At 38.1% G+C, this 21,474-nt stretch overlaps 1 long non-coding RNA gene across 4 annotated transcripts in view; it reads right to left on the bottom strand.

The window, feature by feature from the left end:
* LOC147581022 (uncharacterized) overlaps positions 1-19,715 on the bottom strand; it is a 79,790-nt gene extending 60,075 nt beyond the window's left edge. For 3 of the 4 annotated variants that reach the window (XR_015251321.1, XR_015251322.1, XR_015251319.1), the window contains exons 1-2: positions 18,383-19,715; positions 16,203-16,305 (exon numbers count right to left, since the gene is read on the bottom strand). This is a non-coding gene — a long non-coding RNA (uncharacterized LOC147581022). Of the gene's footprint in view, positions 1-16,202; positions 16,309-18,382 lie in introns of all 4 variants that reach the window. The other variant, XR_015251320.1, reaches the window with a different exon arrangement.
* Positions 19,716-21,474: the final 1,759 nt, after the last annotated feature.

The raw sequence follows: 21,474 nt of genomic DNA on the forward strand, positions 1-21,474 counted from the left end.
ACAACTCTTAGTAGTAAGCAGCAGATGCCCCTTCCTTGGGTTCTTTTTTTTGCTCAAGCTTTGCAGGGCAAAGTTTAGAAGCACAAAACTGAATAGAAGCCAAGAGTATAGGCAGAAAAGAAAGGGCAAAAAAATCGGACAGATTTTCTTGCAGGCCCATATATTTTTTTCTGAGATCAATTCCAAAATCATTTGATTGATGGTTTAGGTGTTGCAGGTCAATATTTGTTTAGATTTGACATTGTGGTCATTTAATCAATGTATACATCACTTTTTAGTCTCCTCACCTTATCCTTTATAAGAAATATAAGAGAGTTAATGAGAGTTAAAATAGCTGTAGTATTCATAGGCACTATCAAAAGGCACAGTGCAGATTTGACCATGAGAAGGAATGACATCATTTTGATTAAACTTTCAAAGCCTTTTGACATTTTGATGCTAAGAATTCATAAAAGGTCAAAGGATCAAAAATTAATTCTAAATAAAGGTTGATTCATGCATTTAAAGGTAGGTCAGCCTTATATATCATGTGCTGTGATGCTGCTAGTGCTGTGCAATGCGATGGCTTGAAAGGAAAGACCTTTGTGTTCTGTTGATTCAGAACCATTCGTAACGTGTCAGCTCTTCCTTTTCTCCCCTAATCCCTGTGTCTTCATATTGCCCTTGGATTCTCCAAAGTGGCACTTTAAAATGAGGTTTGTGTTTGTATTTGTCAGTCTTCTTATTCCAACATATTTAAAGTAACCATGCTTCCAATTAAAAATCAGGAGGAAGTTCTATACTTTGACCAAGACATAGTGACAGGGACTGGGTATACTCTCTGGCACGAAACTACAACAACAAAAAATGTACAAAATATATTGAAACAATAGTTTTCAAGTCTTTGGACATTAGATAATAAAACATAGTAACTCCTGAGAGAGAGCAAATGAACAAGCTGAGTCATATGATTACCCATATTACACCTTGAGAATGCTTCCAGGCAGAAACCAGTGAACATTTTGGGTTGAGGGGACAATGCTGAGAGTCCAGGGAAAGTTTATTAGAATTTGCTGGACAGAATATTGAACAGAAGAGGTCCTTACAGAGAAAGAACGCCGAAGGTGCCCCTTGGGAATTAGGAGAGTCTGATCAGTGTATTCAAGTGAGCAAATGACCTGAGCCCAGAAAATAACTTCCTGAAAAGATTTCAGGTAATAGTGTCTGCACTTACACAAGGCCAGAAACAGCACCAGTGTCTACCTGCCAGACTGGAAAATTTCATAATTAGTAGGGTATTGGGTAGAGTACATAAAGGCCTTCCTTCAGTTTTAGGAATAATTAGCCTTAGACTGAGCACTGTTCCAGTCCTGCCTAAAAAACCTTAAAACTTAGATTTTAAAGGGTCAAACTGCTTGCAAGCAACTTTACTGCATCCTAGAACAAAAGCCAAGAATATCTACAAAAATATTCAGCATTGCTCAACAAGGTAAAAATCACAATGTCTTGCATCCAATAAATTACAATGCATGCAAAGAAGCATGTAATAATGATCCATGATGAGGGTTATTGTATGGATTTCTTAGATAATACACAAAATAGTGATAAATTAGACTTCATCAAAATTAAAAACTCCTGCTGTTTCAAAGACATCACTGAGAGATCAAAAGGAAAAGCCACAGATGTAAAGAAAATATAAGTCCGCTAAAAGGCTTATATTCAGATTTTATAAAGAACTTTCAAAACTCAATATTAGGAAAATAACCAAGTAAACAATTGGCAAAATGCTTGAACACACATTTCAGCAAATAAGATACAAGGATGGCAAGTAAGCACAAAAAATAATGCTCAATATCAATGGGACTAGGAATTCTGTGCTTAGCAGGTGAAAAACAGAACAAACAAAATTGAATATTAATACTAATGTGGCCTCATTCTTACTCAGGCATCGTTGAGGCCATTACATGAGAATCAAGCGAGAAAATAAACGTAAAAGGCTTGGTGCTAGCCCAACTGTACTAGGTAGTCATTTTGTTTCGTGCTTGCTCTCTTACATATATAAGAGCAAGATATATATAATTACATACATATATATATATATAGTCATATTCTAACCACTGTTTTTTTCAAGAGAAATAACATATGGCATGAAAGGCATTAAAATACTAGAAAGTCACATGAAAATGTGTTCTCTTCTAAATTAGATTTTTATCACATTTTGTCATATTTTATCATACAAGCTCCATGAAGAAAAAGGCTTTTAGTAAGTTTAATACATGTATCTGATATTCCTTCAATAATTAATAATAGAAGAAGCCTTGCTAAATTTAGTATAATGTTCAAATAGATTTATTACTTTCAAGTGTGAATAAGAATATTCAATTCTTTAATTACTTTTCTCAAATAGACTGTAGAAACTACATTAATGTGGAACAGAATGGTTTTCCATCTGTATTACACAGAACCTGAGGGTTCCCTCAAAAAGGTGGCTCAAGGGCATAGGGTCTCTGAGGCTTGATGGGGGGCCAAAGATCCTTTCCAACTTTTTCTGGATTTCAAGTAAGATTTCATGAAAAAATGATTCAGCAAATAGAAAAAATAAGGGGAACCAAAAGGAGGAGGAATAAAATCCGCAATCATAAAAGAATGATAATGAGCTGGGAAGCAAGACACTTGGTGTGATGGTTAGTTTTATGTTTCAACTTGACTGGGCCAAGGGATGACCAGATTGTTGCAGGTCCCCAGTGTGGATGGGCATCATCCAATTGTTGAGGGCCTGAACAGAACAAAAAGGCAGAGGAAAATTGAATTCACTCTCTACCTGATTGCTTGAGCTAGGATATTAATCTGCTCTTGCTCTTGGCACTTCTGGTCCTCAGGTGTTCAAACTCGGACTGGAATCTATACCACTGGCTCTTGGGCTTTCAGGCTTTTGAACTAGATTACCAGCCTTCCCGGGTCTCCAGCTTGCAGAGGACAGATTGTGGGAGTTTTCAGGATCCATAATCACTTGAATCAATACTCTATAATATATGTATACATGTATGTATCTCCTATTGGTTCCGTTTCTCTGGAGAACCCTGACCAATACATTTAAGATTTTATCTAGTTATATGGTTTTGTGCAAATTACTTTTTGAATTTGGACTACTAGCAAAGACTATGAATAATGTAGTTTATTTAGCAACCACTAAATAACTCTAGAATAGGTCAACAGATTCTGCTGCTTTCACTTAAAAAAAAAAGTTGATTATCTGAATTTCAATACCCTAGTTATGTTCAAATGACTACTATTAAAACATTTTCTCTTAGACCAAATGTTTGTTTTAAAAATTATGTTGATGTCATTATGTTCCTATCAATAAAACTGCCATTTATCAAAGCATTATTTCATTTAATTGAATCCTTCCAACAAATGTTAAGAGTTAGCATTCTCTCCGTTTTACTAATGAAAGACAATGGAACACAGAGATGTCCAATGATTTGCCAAAATGGCCTGGTTCTTGGGGCCTTGTAGGCCACGTCCTGGCTTTCTACCTCACAGACAGCCTTATTTTAGGATAGCTTTGAGCCAGTGATGAGGTTTATTTGTGGAATCAATACCTGAGTATCAGGGATACTTTGGGGTTCTATTATTTAATGAATCATTGTCTACTTGAGTCAGAGTCTGGGTAAGACCAATGACATGGTAATCGTGTGATCAAGATTTTTTGAGCAGACTGAATTGCAAGTACTTTCCCCCTTTTGTTCATTAAAGTCGTTTTTCATTAAATACAGCTTACCTAGCTAGGTGAGTGGCAGAGCTAGGATTCAATCCTAGTAGGTTCACTCTAACAGCCATGCTGTTCTGCCTCCCAGATACTTTTCATTCAGTGACTTTCAACACACTCTGCAATTAACACTTCAATTTCAAAATAGTAATCCAGTTATAAAAATCTAACCTAAAAGAATCTTTAAGACAATGAGCTTCCTTCTCTTTTCCTTTCAGCACTCAACTCATTTAAATGCTGCATCTTTAGTCCAAACATAGATTCTGTGTCTGAACAGTTTCAAAAATACTCAGTGTCTGTATTAATCCACTCCATAAACTAGTGGTGTCTGGATTAATGAGGTATATTTATATGTACACATAGAGCTATGTAGAAAACTGTGCATCAGTAAAATACATTTATACAGTTTATTAGGCATTCCCATTCTTGGGTTATTTAATGGTTGCTACATAAACTACATTAAATGATGTCTTTTTTAAATTTATTTTAACGTTTATTTATTTTTGAGACAGGGAGAGACAGCATGACGGGGGAGGGTCAGAGAGAGAGGGAGACACAGAATCTGAAACAGGCTCCAGGCTCTGAGCTGTCAGCACAAAGCCTGATGCGGGGCTCAAACTCACGGACTGCGAGATCATGACCTGAGCCGAAGTCGGATGCTTAACCGACTGAGCCACCCAGGCGCCCCAAATAATGTCTTTAATTATTGACAATTTGAAACAATGAGAAAATGTACACCTCTATTTGAATCATAGTTCAAAGTTACAACACTCAATTATACCAGTTTAATGATTGTTACTTTAATTTTGCTTCTGAGGTGGAAAGTTATTTTTCCTGGTTGTTAAACCAATATTACAGCTGGATCTAAACTATCACAGATCCCTTGAGCCTAAATATTTAATATTTTAGTCCGGTTAAAATGCAGAGAGGCTGAGCTACAGACTGCCAGCCTAAGGCTGCAGTTTGGATTTTCTTTCTTTCTTTTTTTCTTTACACATTAAATATGACACAAGGCCCTGTTAACATTGCTTATTATTGGCTCTGAGATCTTTGTTTTCACGGAATGAAAAGCTCTTCACACCACTAGGCATATGGCAAACAAGCTTGCTATATTGCTATAATGAAACATTTTATAATTGGGGTTGTATTGATAACATTCAAAACTGACCTAGGAAGAACTAGAGTACAGGATTTTACCCTCAAAATTCAGAATTGTGTTAGTTACTAGTGTCACTAGAGTTCCTTTTCCTATTCATGTCCAAAACAATTGTAAATTTATACTGTTATGGCAGCTCTCCTTCGAAGAGCCCAAGGCATTTTGCACAGAGTAATTCTCCCCATGCCTCTGGGAAAAGGGGAAGAAACTTACCAGAGATTCCTTTCACCCTAATCCTACCCCACAGCCTCAATGGTCTAAATACAGTTGGCCTTTGAACACAAGGGGTTTGGGGACACTGACCCCTTGCACAGTCAAAAATCTGAGTATAACCTGACTTTACTAATTGTCTACTGTTGGCCGGAGGCCTTACCAATAATAGAAACAGTTGATAACACATATTTTGTATGTTATATGTATTACATACTGTATTTTTACAATACAGTAAGCTAAGGGAAAGAAAATGTTGTTACGAAAATCATGAGGAGAGAAAATATATTGACAATACTGTACTATAAAAAAAATCTGTGTATGAGTGGACCCACACAGTTCAAATCTGTGTTGTTGAAGGGTCAACTACTATCTTGGAAGGGTTATATTTTCCAGCCCCGATAGGCCAATGGTTATACCTTATATCAAATTAACATTATAATATTACATGAAATTGAGAAATTAAAATTAATATATAGATTACTTCTTAATATTATTAAATACTATTGGGGAGGTAATTTTGCTTGATAGTTTAAAAGTCTGTTTTTTATTTTACTTTATTTTATTTTTTCGAAGATGGCCTGAAATGAAATTCAGATACTAGGATGAGACAAGTTTGATGGATTAATTACAATGAATATAGATAATCTCTCTCTTTCTCTGTCTTCCTCCCTCCTTTCTCCCTTCCTTTATAAGGAATGCTCTAAGGGGCACTACATCTTACATCACAGTAGAGTTGATATAGCAGTTCCAGTGATAATCAGGCTACCCAGTTCCTACTTGTAGTTCTGCATCCCAACCCACTGCATGACTTTGGCTTCATCTCTAAAATAAGGGAACAAACTGAACATAAATTTTCTCTACTCCTACTGAACCTGCACTACTGGTTCAGCTATCCCCTTACACAGATGCTGTAAATATTGCTCACTTGCATTCCCACAGATTCCTCTTGGTACAAGATGGCATTTGGATACTGCAATGAGATCAGAGTTACAGAGCATTTCCTCCTATGCTTTGTACCTCTTCTTTGTTTATGCTTTGGTTTCCTCAGTCTGCAATGACAATTAGGACAATAACGCTACTACCTACTTATTGCAAGACATTGCACGGTGGATCTTTTTTTTTTTTTTTTTAATTTTTTTTTTCAACGTTTATTTATTTTGGGGACAGAGAGAGACAGAGCATGAACGGGGGAGGGGCAGAGAGAGAGGGAGACACAGAATCGGAAACAGGCTCCAGGCTCTGAGCCATCAGCCCAGAGCCTGACGCTGGGCTCGAACCCACGGACCGTGAGATCGTGACCTGGCTGAAGTCGGACGCTTAACCGACTGCGCCACCCAGGCGCCCCTGCACAGTGGATCTTAAATAGCCAGACCAATCAGGATGAAAGCCTGTTCATCCTCAACAACTGCCTTTGGTGAGCATTCGAGAAAGTAAGTCATTAAGTATACATAGAATCATGTGACTAATCACAAGTGGCGACTGTAACAAATACATATATAATGTGGTAATATGCAGCATGCTAAGTTTATACTGTAGGGTCCTGGTGCAGTGGAAAGAAGACTGGTCTGGGAATCAGAAAATCAAGAGAGAGTTTCTATTTAGCCACTGATTCTTGTGTTGAATTTGGTCAATTCACTTCCCCCCTATGGGCCTCAGAAGAACAGAAGAAAAGCTTTGTCAAGAACTGGCAACAGTTTGAGCAGTAACAGTCATGGCTGCATATCTCATTCATCCAACCCAGTGACTGTTGGACCTGTCTGCACATTAAAATCAGCTGCAAAATTGGTGACTATAGTTAATAGTACAATAGTGCATATTTGAAAGTTGCCAAGAGAGTAGATCTTAGAAGTTCTCATCACAAGGAAAAGATTCTTCAACTGTGTATGGTGACAAATATTAACTAGCTTTATTGTAGTGATCATTTTGCAATAAAAAAAAATCAGCTGCAAAGGTTCTGAGACATACCAATACTGGACCCCTTCCTTAGAGATTACAATTCAACTGGACTGGGCTTGGGTCCAATCATTGATGGGCTTGAAAAGCCTTCCAGGTGATTCTTACATGCAGCCAGGTTTGAGAATCACTGCTTGAAGAAGTCAGAGGAATCCCTCTCCCACTGGATTGTCACTCAGAATTGCAGCCTTGCTGTTCTCGTTTTGGCAGCACATGTACAGAGTTGCAGCCTCACTATGGTCAGTTCTGGTAGCTTGGTACCTTTGTCTTTTTTTTTTCCTGCTAAACAGTTTGAATATTAACCCTGAACACAATTGCTCTTTTTATTTGGGAAGACAACATGTTTCCTTTTAACATAAAAATAATAATGGTAAAAAAAGACTACATGCCTAATTTGAGTTGAAGAGGTAAAGACCAAAAGAAAGAGAAAATTACTCTGTAGGATAAAGTATTAGGATGCTGAGTTTTCTGAGGGGGTCCAAATGACTGGTTGGAGGCCTAGACAGGGACATGAAGAGTTGCGTGAAAGATCTTTGGAGGAGACATTGGGTCTAGCAGATGGCAGCAGGCAAGAGCCTATAAAATGGAAGACCAATGAAGGACAAGGGACAGGATCTTCACTGCAAGGAAAATATATGTCAAGGGATTGAAACCAGTGTGGGAAGGACTGAGGAGTAGGTGGTGGTGGAAGTTGTGGTGGTGGTTAAGAATTGGATTAAAAGTAGGAGTTCAGCAGGGTGCCTGGTTAGCTCAGTAGTTAAATGTCTGACTTCGGCTCAGGTCATGTTCTCATGGTTTGTGAGTTTGAGCCCCACATTGGGCTCTGTGCTGACATTTCGGAGCATGGAGCCTGCTTCAGATTCTGTGTCTACCCCTTTATCTGCCCCTCCCCCACATGCACTCTGTCTTTCTTTCTCTCTCTGTCTTTCTCTCTCTCGCAAAAATAAATAGAATATAAATAAATCATTACCAGTAGGTAGCTTCTCTCATAAATATAAGAAGGATCCTAGGACCTCTATGGTTGTCTGGGATACACTTAAATTATTTTCTTTGGGAATGAATGGCAAAGGGAAAACATTATTTTTGTAATTTAAGGGGGCTAGACTATGATTTTTTCCAGTTGTAGAAAATTTTGTAATTTAAATTAAATTTGCTTTAAGATACATTAGTTTTGTAATTTGAGGCTGCAGTATACTGTCTCCAGTGGTAGAAAATTTTGTAATATAGTTAAATGCATTTGCATCCTAAATTTGAAAAAAAAACTTCTATTTCTGAACCTATCAATATACTTCCAGAATATTAAATATATATGAATATATATAAAATCAATACTGTAAATTAAAAAATAGTTCTTATGAATGAATTATTATTAATGTGTTAGAAGGCAGGACCAATATTTCAGAAACATGCTTTATAATGAATGAAATACATTATATATATCACACAATAAATACATTACAGAGTAAACACGCAAAATAGAAACACACAGTCATACTGAGGATAGAATGTTGAACAGAAATTCCAGTAGCTATATTTTGTAGTTTTGTTTTCCCTTTTGCCATTAACCTGGGATAAATGATTTAATATTGTGTCTCACTCTCCCATTTGTGGAGAAAAATCAATATCAGCCCTGTTTAAATTGCCACACGAGAGTTGTCATACAACTTGGGCACAGGTAAACCATATGCTTAGTAAACCTGAATACAAATTGAACCTTGAAGCAGTTAAATCTGAGGATAATTATTTGCCTTATCCAAGAGGTATTTTATTCATTTGCATAAGTCCAGACTATGGATGTCAGTGGAGAAAAATATTGTAGACAGGTATAGGGAATGAGAAGGATACATAAATATACTGCAAGACAAAGCAGAGGATGCGTGCTTCAACACAGGTACCAAGTTCTAGAAGAATTGAAAGGGAGAAGCCTCAAGGGACAATTTTACTATTTCAATGGCAATATAACCTGAGTTAGCATTGTAACCTAATGGCAATCGGAGTTGGCAAATAAAAAGAATGAATCACCAAATACCCAAACCTGCAGAAAATTAGGTAATATTGCATTTCTTGAAGGATACCTCTTGAGATTATGTGAGTTGTATGTTGGGTGAACATATTTACCTTCTGAACAGGGACAATTTTAAGAATGAAATGAGGTCTATTAATTATTCTATATAGGAGGTGTAAACTTACCTTGAGCAATCTAGGATATAGTGTTAAGTCTGAAACTGGGCAGAGTTTGAGATATTACCCTACTTGCAAGTTAGCAAGTTATACTGCCATATATGGATCAGAAAAAAAAATACCTTTTATTTCCTCACAGAGCATCTTGTATCTGGTCCCCATGTCATAGTTTCCCCATGTGACAGCTCTGAAAGAGCTAGGTGGACCTGCATAGGTACTCCATGAGAGGAACACCACATTGTGAAACTCACAGCTTTTATAGGCTATAGGGCAGCTGACATGTCTTCCCATCCTCTCCTCTGGGAAGAGAAAGAGACAGAGTACAGGGTTGGGGCAGGGGGGTGGTGCATAGATCTTTGCTCTGGAATGTAAACAAATGCTCTCGGAGCATGGGAAGGTCTCTACCTTACTACCTTCACCACCCTGGAATGTAAACAAATTTGTCTAGCTCTCTGGAGGGCTCTATATTTAGGGTTGCTATTCAGTCATCCTTTAACCCAGGTGCCAGTGCTCTTTACTCAGAAACATTACAATATTTATGGAACATTTTTCTACTAACAATTAATTTTCTAGTTGGATATCACTTGTATGCATGACTATCTTTTCAAAATCAGGCAGTTAAGGTTAAATTCTGGGTTTTCAGTGTGACCTAATGTTTTCCTACATTTCTAAGATAGCTTGTTCAGGCCCATATATATGTGTGTTCATATTTGAATTACATATCCAGAGTTTATCTAGTTGAATTCCCCCAAAGAATTCTGGGATGAGAAATCTAGACATTAGCTCTATTTGGGGTTGCAAACTACAGAAATCTAACTTAAGCTAGCTTAGGGAAAAAAAAGAGAATTTGCTATAAGGCCATTGGATGTCTCTGAAAACTCAAGGGAAGGAGCAGCTGAACTCAGAGATTCTGACTCTCTGAATGTTTTCCTGGTTCTTTCTGTGCCTCTCATGGCAGATCAGCTTTCTGTGCATCTCTGTTTGTATGGTTTCATATGTAAAATATAGGGTATTTTTGTTTTAAAACCCTAACAGAGATCTTAATTAATAATTTACATTTCTTTTTGTCTCGGTCTTTGGTTGCAAGAAACAGAGATGCCATTGAGTTAGTTACAGACACTTGTGTAAGAGACATCATTGAGTTACTTTGAGACACTTCTATAATAGCAAAAGAGACCTGTGGGCCCTAAGGGAAGAGTCATGGGTTCCCAAATAAGTAGGATTCAACACTGAGTTACAATCTAGAACTAAGATAACTTCTTGTCCATATAAAGTAAAATTTTGTTGAACTTTGCCTTTACCATGATTTAGAATTTAGATTTAGATTTCTTGCTCTGCTCTTGAAACTTCTGCTTGTTACCCAGCAATAGTTTTATCTCTATTAGGCAGTCTTCATGAAAAACATGCCCTTCCCTGAGTGCCCCTGGCCTCCCTCGCTATACTTTTCAGTCTCCTTTCAGTGGCATCTCTAGAATTTCTGTTCAGATGGGGCTTAAGGATAACAATTAGGTTTGAAGAGGGTCCTTAAAGTTGAGTTTTCGTTATTAAGAAAATTGTCTGTTTTAAGAAATTGAGGTGAAAGTGATAAAGATTATGAGGTAGAGGTGAAGCTCTTTGTAACATCAGCTGTCACAACTAGAAATGCTCAAATTTCCAAAGGAGAAAACAGAAAGTGGCTGTCATCTTTGTTTGGGCAGAGCTTTTGCACTGCCGTAAAGTCATGTGCTCTCCCTGGCCCAGTCATGGGTGTCAAGGAAAGCATGGCTATGTGTCATGGTCCATAGAAGGAGCTATCTGGACCATATCATCTAAGGCTCATGTATCATCGCCACCATTGTTCCTCTGATTACAGCCAAGGGAAGCTAACTTGCAAGAATACCAAGTTATTGACTTGAGCCCATTGGTTTGGAGGGTTGGCAACCTTATGAAAGTTATTTCCTCTTTTTAAGCTTTAGTTTTCTTGCCTTTAAAATGGGAGTATTGTCCCTGAAAACTGTAGTGACGAAATCGTGACAACAGAATTTTGTGACTGGTAAAGCTGTGTAGAAGTAAGAAGTTAATTGTAGGGGCGCCTGGGTGGCGCAATCGGTTAGGCGTCCGACTTCAGCCAGGTCACGATCTCGCGGTCCGTGAGTTCGAGCCCCGCGTCAGGCTCTGGGCTGATGGCTCAGAGCCTGGAGCCTGTTTCCGATTCTGTGTCTCCCTCTCTCTCTGCCCCTCCCCCGTTCATGCTCTGTCTCTCTCTGTCCCAAAAATAAATAAACGTTGAAAAAAAGAAGTTAATGTCTGTAATGCTGTAAAACCTTTAAAAGACTTGGGTAATGTTAATAATTAAATAGCCAACAACTCCTCAATGCTTCTGCTCTAAAAACTTTATGCATATTATTTTTAATGCATCATCATAATTACTCTATGGGGCATGTATGATTATTGTTCCTATTTTCAGATGACAAATCTAATACATGCAGAGGTTAAGAACCTGCTCAAGGTCATACAGACAATAAGTAAGGTTAGAATATAAACTCAAATGATCTAACTCCAAAACCAGTACTCTGTTCTACCTAAGTCTGCAATATTGTAGTAAAACTCCATGATAGTAGACATTCATCTGTTGGGTACAGAAATAAGCTTTCTGTACTGTCCCAAAGGGCCAGTGATAACCTTAAGAACCTAATGAGTCCTTATATGAGAAAAGCCTCTACTTTATACACATCTGATATGGCCAAAGTTTTGCCACTTGTTGGTTAAAAAGATTGCCTTTACTTGTTTTACTTCGGTTTCCACACTTTGGTTAGAAGAATCTCTTTGTTCTCTTAGAAGTACCCATAAATGTTAGTGAACAATTTGGCCAACAAATTAAATCCCTTGATCTTTTGTAAAGAAAATAGGTCTATAATTGTCATCTCTCTTTGTTAAGAAATTCAGTTCCTTTCAAATATATGCCAAAGCAAACATTGATTTTTCTGAATTCCACAATTTCCTAATTTCCTAGTTAATACTTTGATGTATACATATTGATTTTTCTGAAAATAGCAGAAAAATTCTATTGCTCAATACTGTTCCTATTATGTAGCTTTTATACTGAAAGGTTTGTTGGGTGGTTGGTTCTTAATAAGACAGAGGAACCTAATCCCATAATCACACAACCACCTCATCAGCCCCACAGTCCCCCATCAGAGAGAAGTAAACTTCTGTTTTCATTTAGGGGGCTGTTATTTTTTCACTATCCTAACTAATGCAATTGGTATCAACACCATACTTAATTTAATGTTGGGTAAACTGAGGTATGCAGAGGTTAAATGATGGAGTAGTATAACCAAGGTTTGAACCACAGAGTCTGGCATCGGTTTTCCCTCTTAACCATAGCACTTTACTGCCTCTGATGAAGTGTCAGGTATATTTGTACTTAATTTTAACACATGTGATTTCCTGCCATCTGTGATTTAGAATGTTAAGGAGTTTTTCTTTCTTTTCCGTATTTTGGAACAGATAAGGGGTAAGGGATATGGCTAAAATGAATCTGGATGTGGCTAGATTTATGCAGGGAAGGATGCTAAGGCTGGTCGTGGAAAGCAGAAGAAAGGGCAGAAGATTGTGATAGGGAGGTAATTAAATGGGGAAGGGAGTGTGGTTAAAGAGGTTTGATTCCTACATAGCTGACATGGTGAACAAGTAGCAAGTGTGATGAAGAGGAAGGAGATAAAAATGAACGCTTTCATGTCTCTGGCTTCTCTGGTTCCATGTCAGGTGAGTCAAGGTTGCCTAGCATTTTGCAATTGGTCCTATCAGCTGCAAGTTCCATAGAACAATAAAGATTATCTCCTCTAATGTCTAAAATACCATATGATGCTCTCAAAACTTGAGTTTCAAAGTGACCTTCTCCATAGCAGTCTTTGGTTTTAATGCCTTTCTGGCTTTCTGGAAACCACCAGGAGCAGCATCTCCTAGAACAGCATTTAAAGCTACAATTTTACTCTCCTGTCTATCCTGGACTGTCCTTCTGTCAGCTTTTTGGCAGCAAGGGTAACATAACTTCTGGGATCAGAAAAATATGATGCCTAAAATTAAAAGATTCTTGAACCATCTCAAAGTGACCCCTTGCTTTCCATATAGGTTGGCCTAAATCCATCACAACAGAAATGTTGCCTCACCACAATATTTTTGAGCATGTTTCTTCACTTCCATGGATGTTATTCTCCTTAAGTGTGAAGGAAAGTCTTGGGCTAAGAGCAGAATTAATTCACAGGAATAGCCCTCCATGGTTTGCCCTTCTCAATAGCTTTGAATTCTCAAAACACTGGAAAAGAAGTCATAGACCATGCATTTTCTTGAATGCTTCCTTAACTCTTCACTGTCCCAATTACTTAGATAATTGGGATTTTATGCATTCATGTCTTTGTCTAAGAAACCATAAGAGAGAAAATGAATGTTGCATTAGGAAAGGTGACTATTTACTTACACTATGATTAAGGAAAAAAGATAATTCCACCTTTAGGAAAGTAGAATTGTACTAGGGAGAACAATGCATTTGGGTTCCAGATATCTGCCATCCAGGCAGTCCTTCTCATTGAAAGAATTTCCTAACTTCTAACTTTATGACCACTATTCCCAGAGAGCAGTGGTATTGACCCTCACTAACAAAGAATTCAATACAATTCAGCATATGCTTGATGCAAATCATCATCAAGTTGATAGTGCTTTTTGCATGGCAAACTGCTTTCACAGTGCAAGGCCCTCTGCCCAATGTAGGTGAGAACATGAATAAAATATGATCCCTGCTCAGAAGGGGTCCATAATCCAGGGTAGAAAATAGACACATGCATAAATAATTCTAAGTCAAGATAGACCCTGATATGTGCTTTATTAGAGATACAAAGGAAATGCCAGGAGAACAGTGCAGAGAGATTACTTCCAATGGGGTTGTAAGTTTGTTTGTTTGTTTGTTTGTTTGTTTGTTTGTTTTTGCAAAAGTGAGAATTAGGCCTATTGCTAATAGTAAATGTAATCTGTCACCTACTTTACATAGATTATTCTTTTATGTATATTTTTTAATCCTCATAATAACCCAAGGAGGAAGTAGAACATGAAGAAAAAAACTGGAACATGCAGGAAGTTTATTGGGTTATGGGTACATGTAGCAGGAGTTGATGCTAGAGTAAACCACAGAGTTGTCCATGTGAGAAGCGTCTCGATTTTAAATCACTGCCAGTAATTGAAGAGTGTGCCCTATGGCTTTTGATTTGGGGCTCACAAAACAGATTTTATTTATGCCTCATAGTCTATATTTTTGATGATACCTAAAATGCCTTTCAGATTTGGAAAAGATCCTTCTCAAGATTTTCATGTAAAACGGTAGCCAACAAATGGAAAAATGGAAATTTCATTTTATTGTGTTGAACCACGCAAAATTGTCATCTTAGTAGGAATATTGACAGTTTTATGTAGTTCAACCTAATTGTACATAGATAACATTTGGCAGCCATTATTTGACTTCAGGACAGAGAGTGACATGATCATATTTGGGTTTTTAATGGATAATTATGGGAATTTTAGAGGATACACTAGAGTACAAGGGCCTGAGGGCAAGAAAGATCTAATACAGTGGTATTGGTGAGAGATGATAACCCTGAATGAGTCTCCCCCAACTAGGTGTGTTCTTCTCCAGGGCAGATACCACATTTCTGGCAAATGTCTCATGGAGAATGGAGTAGGTGCCCAAAGGAGAATTATTAAGTAAATAAGCAAGAGGGTGGGATAGAGACGAAAGGAAGAACATGAAGGATATGCTACATGTAGGATCAACAGACTTTTGTACTTGAATATAGAGATAGGAATAGGGTGAAACAAAACAAGAATGCTTTTAAGGCCCCAAAGTTAAGAAGGAAATGTATAAGAATAAAGGAAGAATCATCAAATAATGTCAATGTTTCACCTTCTGCTAGTGATTTCTCCAGGCTTCTTTCATTGGCTGACATCTCTGACAGGGAAAATTTAGAATCTTGAAATATTTTGTTAAACAGACACTTTAAAGATTGGAAGGATGGAATGCTGAATGCTGCATTTCTAGATGTATTTTCCAAGTGCACAGAGTTCCACAGTGTCCCCACTTTCCTCTCGCTTCTGGCCCAACTGATCTTGGAAGCTGCTTGTCTTTTCCTATTGGGTACTGTATGGCATGGGTAGTCAGGTCAAATAACGTTGTCGTTTAAAATCTAGCACTGGAAAGAACTGGAAAAGTGTATCCTCAAGTGTATCCTATTCCAAAAGGCACTAATGAGTGTAAAATATTTTTTTAAATTTTATGCGCAAATAAATTTAGGAAATGTTGAGTTAAAATTAAAGAAGTTTTTTCTTCCTTAAACACTGCTTCTCTCAGATTTTTGCAAAGTGCACTGTGAATCTCCAAAAATGGGATAAGAATCTGAAATGTTCCCTAAATTTCTCTTACCACTAAACCTTTTTCTGAATGAGCCTTTCACGTGTCTAGTGTTTAATGGCATAGTGTTATGGAAGTGTTGATCTTAGATTGTTTATTTGATATATTTCTTAATCTTTTAGTTTGGCGCTGTTCCCTTATTGTTGACTAAATTTTTAATGATAACTTTGGGTAATTACAGCAGAAATCCACGAAAGACTTGTAATTAGGTATCAGTATAATTATATAATTTTTAAAACCCCTAAAACTCTAGGGAAAAAATATTCCACATTATCAACAATAGTCATTTTAGTATAGTGGGAATATGTTATTTTTTCCCTTTATTTCTTTCCCAAATATTATTTGTGTCTTTAATAGAGATAGAAGAAAACATTGAAAGGAAGAAATTTAAAAAATTTAAGAGTGATACAGGAGAGTAAAAGCAAGACAGTAAGACTCAAATTTTTGAAGAAGTTTTTTTTTACACAGGTTTCTCCCATTTCATTTTTTATGACTGAATGTATTACAGTTCTTACCTTGATCCTCGAGATTGCATATTGTTATTAGTAGACACTGTCAGGTGGTAGAAAGAGCCTGGGATTTGGAGACTTAGAGGATTTAGCTTTAATCCTAGCTCTCCTGCTTAAAACAAACAAACAAACAAACAAACAAACAAACAAAACTTTGGTAAGATATACTTATGTGCATGCCAGTGTTCTGGTTTTTCACTATAGCTCTGTGATCTTAATAAGCTACTTAACCTGAGCTTCAGGTAGCTCTTCTGTTAACTCTCAAAGGAATTTTTTTTTTTTTAATTTTTTTTTTTCAACGTTTATTTATTTTTGGGACAGAGAGAGACAGAGCATGAACGGGCGAGGGGCAGAGAGAGAGGGAGACACAGAATCGGAAACAGGCTCCAGGCTCTGAGCCATCAGCCCAGAGCCCGACGCGGGGCTCGAACTCACGGACCGTGAGATCGTGACCTGGCTGAAGTCGGACGCTTAACCGACTGCGCCACCCAGGCGCCCCTCAAAGGATTTTATAATACCACCCTGATAACATAAAATCTAATGTTTATGTGAAGTATCCTTCTAAAATATATTTTCTTATTTTTAAAAAGTATTTTCTCATTACTGGGGTGCCTGGGTGGCTTAGTCGGTTAAGTGTCCAACTCTTGGTTTTGGCTCAGGTCATGATCTTTCTGTTTCAAGAGTTCAAGCCCTGTGTCAGCTGCCAGTAGAAAGCCTGCTTAGGATTCTCTCTCTCCCTCTCTCTCTGCACATCCCCAACTTTCACTGTGTCTGTCTTTCTCAAAATAAATAAACTTTAAAAAATTAATAATATATTTCATTACAAAAATGCATTTTATTTTGGATGACTTACAAAACAGAATTGACAATAAAATCATAAACATCACCCATGACTTTACCACCTAGCAATATCTACATTGCACGTCCTTTGTTGATTCTGCTTCATATTTGCTTGTCTATGTCTCTAATACACTGTAAAAAAGGTAAAAGCAGGGAATCCACCTCCTCTGTGTTCCAAGTACCTGGCAAGGTGAGGAGGTACTTAATAAAGTTTTTTAATCTATACGATAAAAGTATGGTTTCCTTATTGGCTTTCTCAAACTTATCTTATTTGTGACTTAGGCTGCATCTATTCCACATCTTAAAAACAGGCTTTATCAAACTTTATACCCTTCACTTCTTTTCAGAGTCTGGCTGCCATTTGCCACCTGGTCCCCCAACCACCTAGTGAGGCTTCCATGGCTCCAGTGTATACTTGTGGAGTGATAGAATTTTAGATATGGATAGACCCAGGGAATCTTCTGTTCTCCTCCAGTTTCCAAGAGAGAAATCTGAAGCATCAAGAAGGAGGTAGGTCAGAGTTATAGTGATGGTTCTTAGTGGAGAACTGACTCACTTTAAAACTCCTGTAGCCCCCTACACCAGAATATAACATTTAGAACTTGATTATACAGTCAATCTTGAGATATTCCTATCCACATGTAGACAATTCAGCTTGAGCAGGACTTTAATTTAAATCCCTGCTTCAACTTATGAGGCATGTCTTTGCTCATACAAAAACAGATTGAGATTTTATAGGCTTCCCTCTGCTGACACCACCCAGGAGAACCCCCAAGGGTCATCTTCACAGCTGTGACATTGGCATCTACTGAGTTTAGTTTTCCTCTCTGAATACCCTGGCCTGTTTTCTTTGCATTCATTTCGGTCTTAACATTAAAAAAATCTGGGGGCGCCTGGGTGACTCAGTTGATTAATCAACCAACTTCGGCTCAAGTCATGATCTCGCAGTTTGTGAGTTCAAGCCCCGCGTGGGGCTCTGTGCTGACATCTCAGAGCCTGGAGCCTGCTTCGGATTCTGTGTCTCCCCCTCTCTCTACCCCTCCCTTGCTCACGCTCTGTGTGTGTCTGTCTCTCAATAATAAATACACATTAAAAATTTTTTTTAATCTGAAATGCTGTATTATATAAAAAAGAGTATCATCTATGTATGTTTTTGTGAGCATAATCTTAACAGTAGCCAGGAAAACTGAAGGAGCCCAGTCAGCACCCATGCTATAAAGCAAGTCATGAAGGGAACTGCCTTATTACCTAGTGTTGTGATAACTTATTAGTGCCTGAAACTACTGTGTTCATTTTAATGGAATTGGTATTGGTTTGTCATAAATCAATGCTATTTTGGTGCTCACCTCCAACAAAAAACTTTCCTCTTAAAATTGATAGCAAGTCTTCACATTCAAGACGTTTAGTATGGAAAGGAAGGAGATTCTGTCATCTCTTCATGCCTAATTTTCTGTCATTTGTCTATTGTGAAGCCAGCAGTCGGTTTAGTGACCTTCATCACAGGATTCCCAAGCAGCTAGGATGGCTAGTTACATGAAAATACACAATGCGGACCATCTGGATTCTAAACAAACCAGGCAGGAATTCTGGGAGAGTGTTAGAAACATTTATGCGTTGCAGACTGTTTCAATCATATAACACCCCGTTTCTAATGCGTTCTTGCGTCCTTTTATAAAACAATCATGCTTATACAAATTTTTGTGCAATTTGTGGGTTGTGTTTTTATTTTTCAATACGGTACATTTTCACGTAACATGTAGATCTTTACTGTTTTCAGGTACCAGGAAACAATCAAGTAAGTGGTATATGTTGTGGACCACACATCTTCAAACACAGCCAGGGTGCCCCTTCTTTCCCCCCGCCTCAACCGAGTTCACCAAGGAAGCTGCACCCTCCTTGCTGGTGCAACCCAGTGGTGGAGCCCAGGTCCCCAGAGCACTTCTCAGCCTGGGGTTTGCTGCAGAGGTGGCTCTGAAGGCAAGAGAAGAAAGGGGGGAAGGCTCTTGGTATACTGTACTGGCAGGAAAGATTCTAGGCTGTACTGCAGGCTTCTTCTCCCTGAAGCACCCAGGGCCAGGCAGAGTCAAGTGCCATGGGGGCCCACCAGCCTGTTTCTCACTTGCAACCACAGCTCAGTTCTGCAGAATTCTAAACTCACTTCCAAGACCTGCCACAGGCCTCTCCATTTAGTGTTATGATTTACTAATTTTTTTGTTTCAAACCCACAGTAATCATTTCCCCACTGTTGCCACTCGTTAATAACTATCCTATTTTTGTGGAATGTTGCACCAGATTTTTGGGTCAAACTTCCCCAGCCAACCTACCTACCATTCATCCTCTTATTCATGGCATCCTATAATCCAGGGAGCTTAAAATTCCTCAAAAACACCACTGGCTCTTTGAGCGGGCATTTGGGGCACTCCTTTTCTAGTATTGGTATGTTTGATTTCATGTCAAAATGTAACAATTATTATGCAGTGTAAAACATTGCATATCATTTAACCTTCTCCCCCCACCTCCCACTAATATACAGCATGAATCACACTAGGAGCACAGCTAGGGAGTTACAACCTTGTTAATTAACATATTTTCATCACTTCTGTAAGCCATGATCATGTGAAACCTGCTGAGAGTTAGAAATAAAGTACAGAGCACATACCTTTTCTAAATGGAGATGAAATAAATAATATTAAATCAATCAATCAATAAATCAACCAATAAATAAATATTCTCCTCCCTCCATCCCAGTTTCTCTAGGGATTAGTTGATAATACTTTAAAAGAGTGTAACTATTACAGATGGGGGCATACCCATGGAAAAAGTTGCTAATTTGGTTTAATTCAGTGCTCTATCAATTCAGCTAATTAACAAAATAATAATAATGATACACAGTGCAAATACATAATGACTTCTGCCTTTTGCTGCCAGGGAGCAAGTTCTAAGTGAGGTGTGACCAAAGATGAAAGGACACAAGTAGAAGATTGAGGTCCAGGGTGCTATATTGGAAGGAAAGGCCTGGAGTTTCCAGCTCCCTGCTATCTCCCTGAAAGGGAAGTTAGCTGAAGATGTCTCACTACCTGCTCCATCTCTTTGGGGTGGGATTCCAAAGAACTTCCTACCAGGATTAACTCCATCTAGCAGTTTCTTCACAGCTCAGTGCCTCACTCTCACTTCTCCAGCTGGACACACTTCTCCAACCCTTCCTCGTCCTCAGCCAGGAGGGGTGCTGAAGCAGGAATGTCTTCCCAAGCTTCCTGTAGACAAAAGGTGTCAATATTCCAACTTCTCCTGTCTTGTCTCTAAACAAGTGTCTGGCCCTTTAAATTTTTTGAAGTCCTCTCCACCGCAGCTTTACCATGGAAATATAGGAAATGGGGAAGCTATGCTATTTTTGCATAAAACTTACCTGGAATATGATAAAATGCTTTGGACTTAGGGTTAACTTCTAGTGGGTATATGAATATGATTTCTAAATAAGTGCTATTTAAATTTAGTCATATGAACATTCATAAGCAGCATAATGATGCAATAGTTCAGAGCATGGAGTCTGAAGATAAGCTGTTGGGTCCAAGCCTAAGTGTAGACATTTTTTCATCATGTGTCTGAGAAAATTGGTTTGCCTCAATTTCTTCAAATGCAAAATGGCATCAGTAATAGTAACAGTAATTATACCCAGCTCATGGAGGATCAACTGAGTTAATATAGGTATTTAGGAGCATACCTGACATGTAATAGGGATTCCATAAATGTTAGCCTTTTTATGATCCTGGAACCTGTGTGTGATGAGGACAGAGGACTGGGTAAATGGAAGGAACTTGGAATCCTGCATCCCTACGCTGGCCCTGTCACTTATTAGCTGTGTAGGTATGGGTAAGTTACAAAACCATTTCAAGTCCAATTTTGTACATTTGTAAAATGGAAATAATAGAAGTATGTGTTTCATAGGATTGTGTGAGAAATAATGAAATACTGTATATAAAGCCCTAATACATAATGAGCTATCAATAATTGTTATTTATTTTGTTTCTCTGGCTCTATTTCTTATAAGCTGCGTTACTTTGGGCATAGTTCATTCATGGAGTGGGGAAGGGGGAGGTTACATAATACCTGTTTTTAGAATTATTGTGTAGATTGTATGACAAGCACTTAGAACAAGGCTGGGCAGATAGTAATTGCTCAAAAATGTTAGCTTACTGGGGGGCCTGGGTGGCTCAGTTTGTTGAGCAACCAACTTCAGCCTGGGTCATGATCTCACAGCTCATGAGTTTGAGCCCTGCTCAGGTGACAGCTCAGAGCCTTGAGCCTGCTTCTGATTCTGTATCTCTCTCTCTCTTTCTCTGCCTCTTCCCCACTCAAGATCTCTCCCTCTCTCTCTGTATCTCTCTCAAAAATAAATAAGCATTAAAAAAAGGTAGCTTACTGTAGTCTGTCCAGAGGT

Source organism: Puma concolor, chromosome B2, assembly GCF_028749965.1.
Source record: "Puma concolor isolate L17-30 chromosome B2, mPumCon1.1.hap2, whole genome shotgun sequence".
Lineage (NCBI taxonomy): Eukaryota > Metazoa > Chordata > Mammalia > Carnivora > Felidae > Puma > Puma concolor.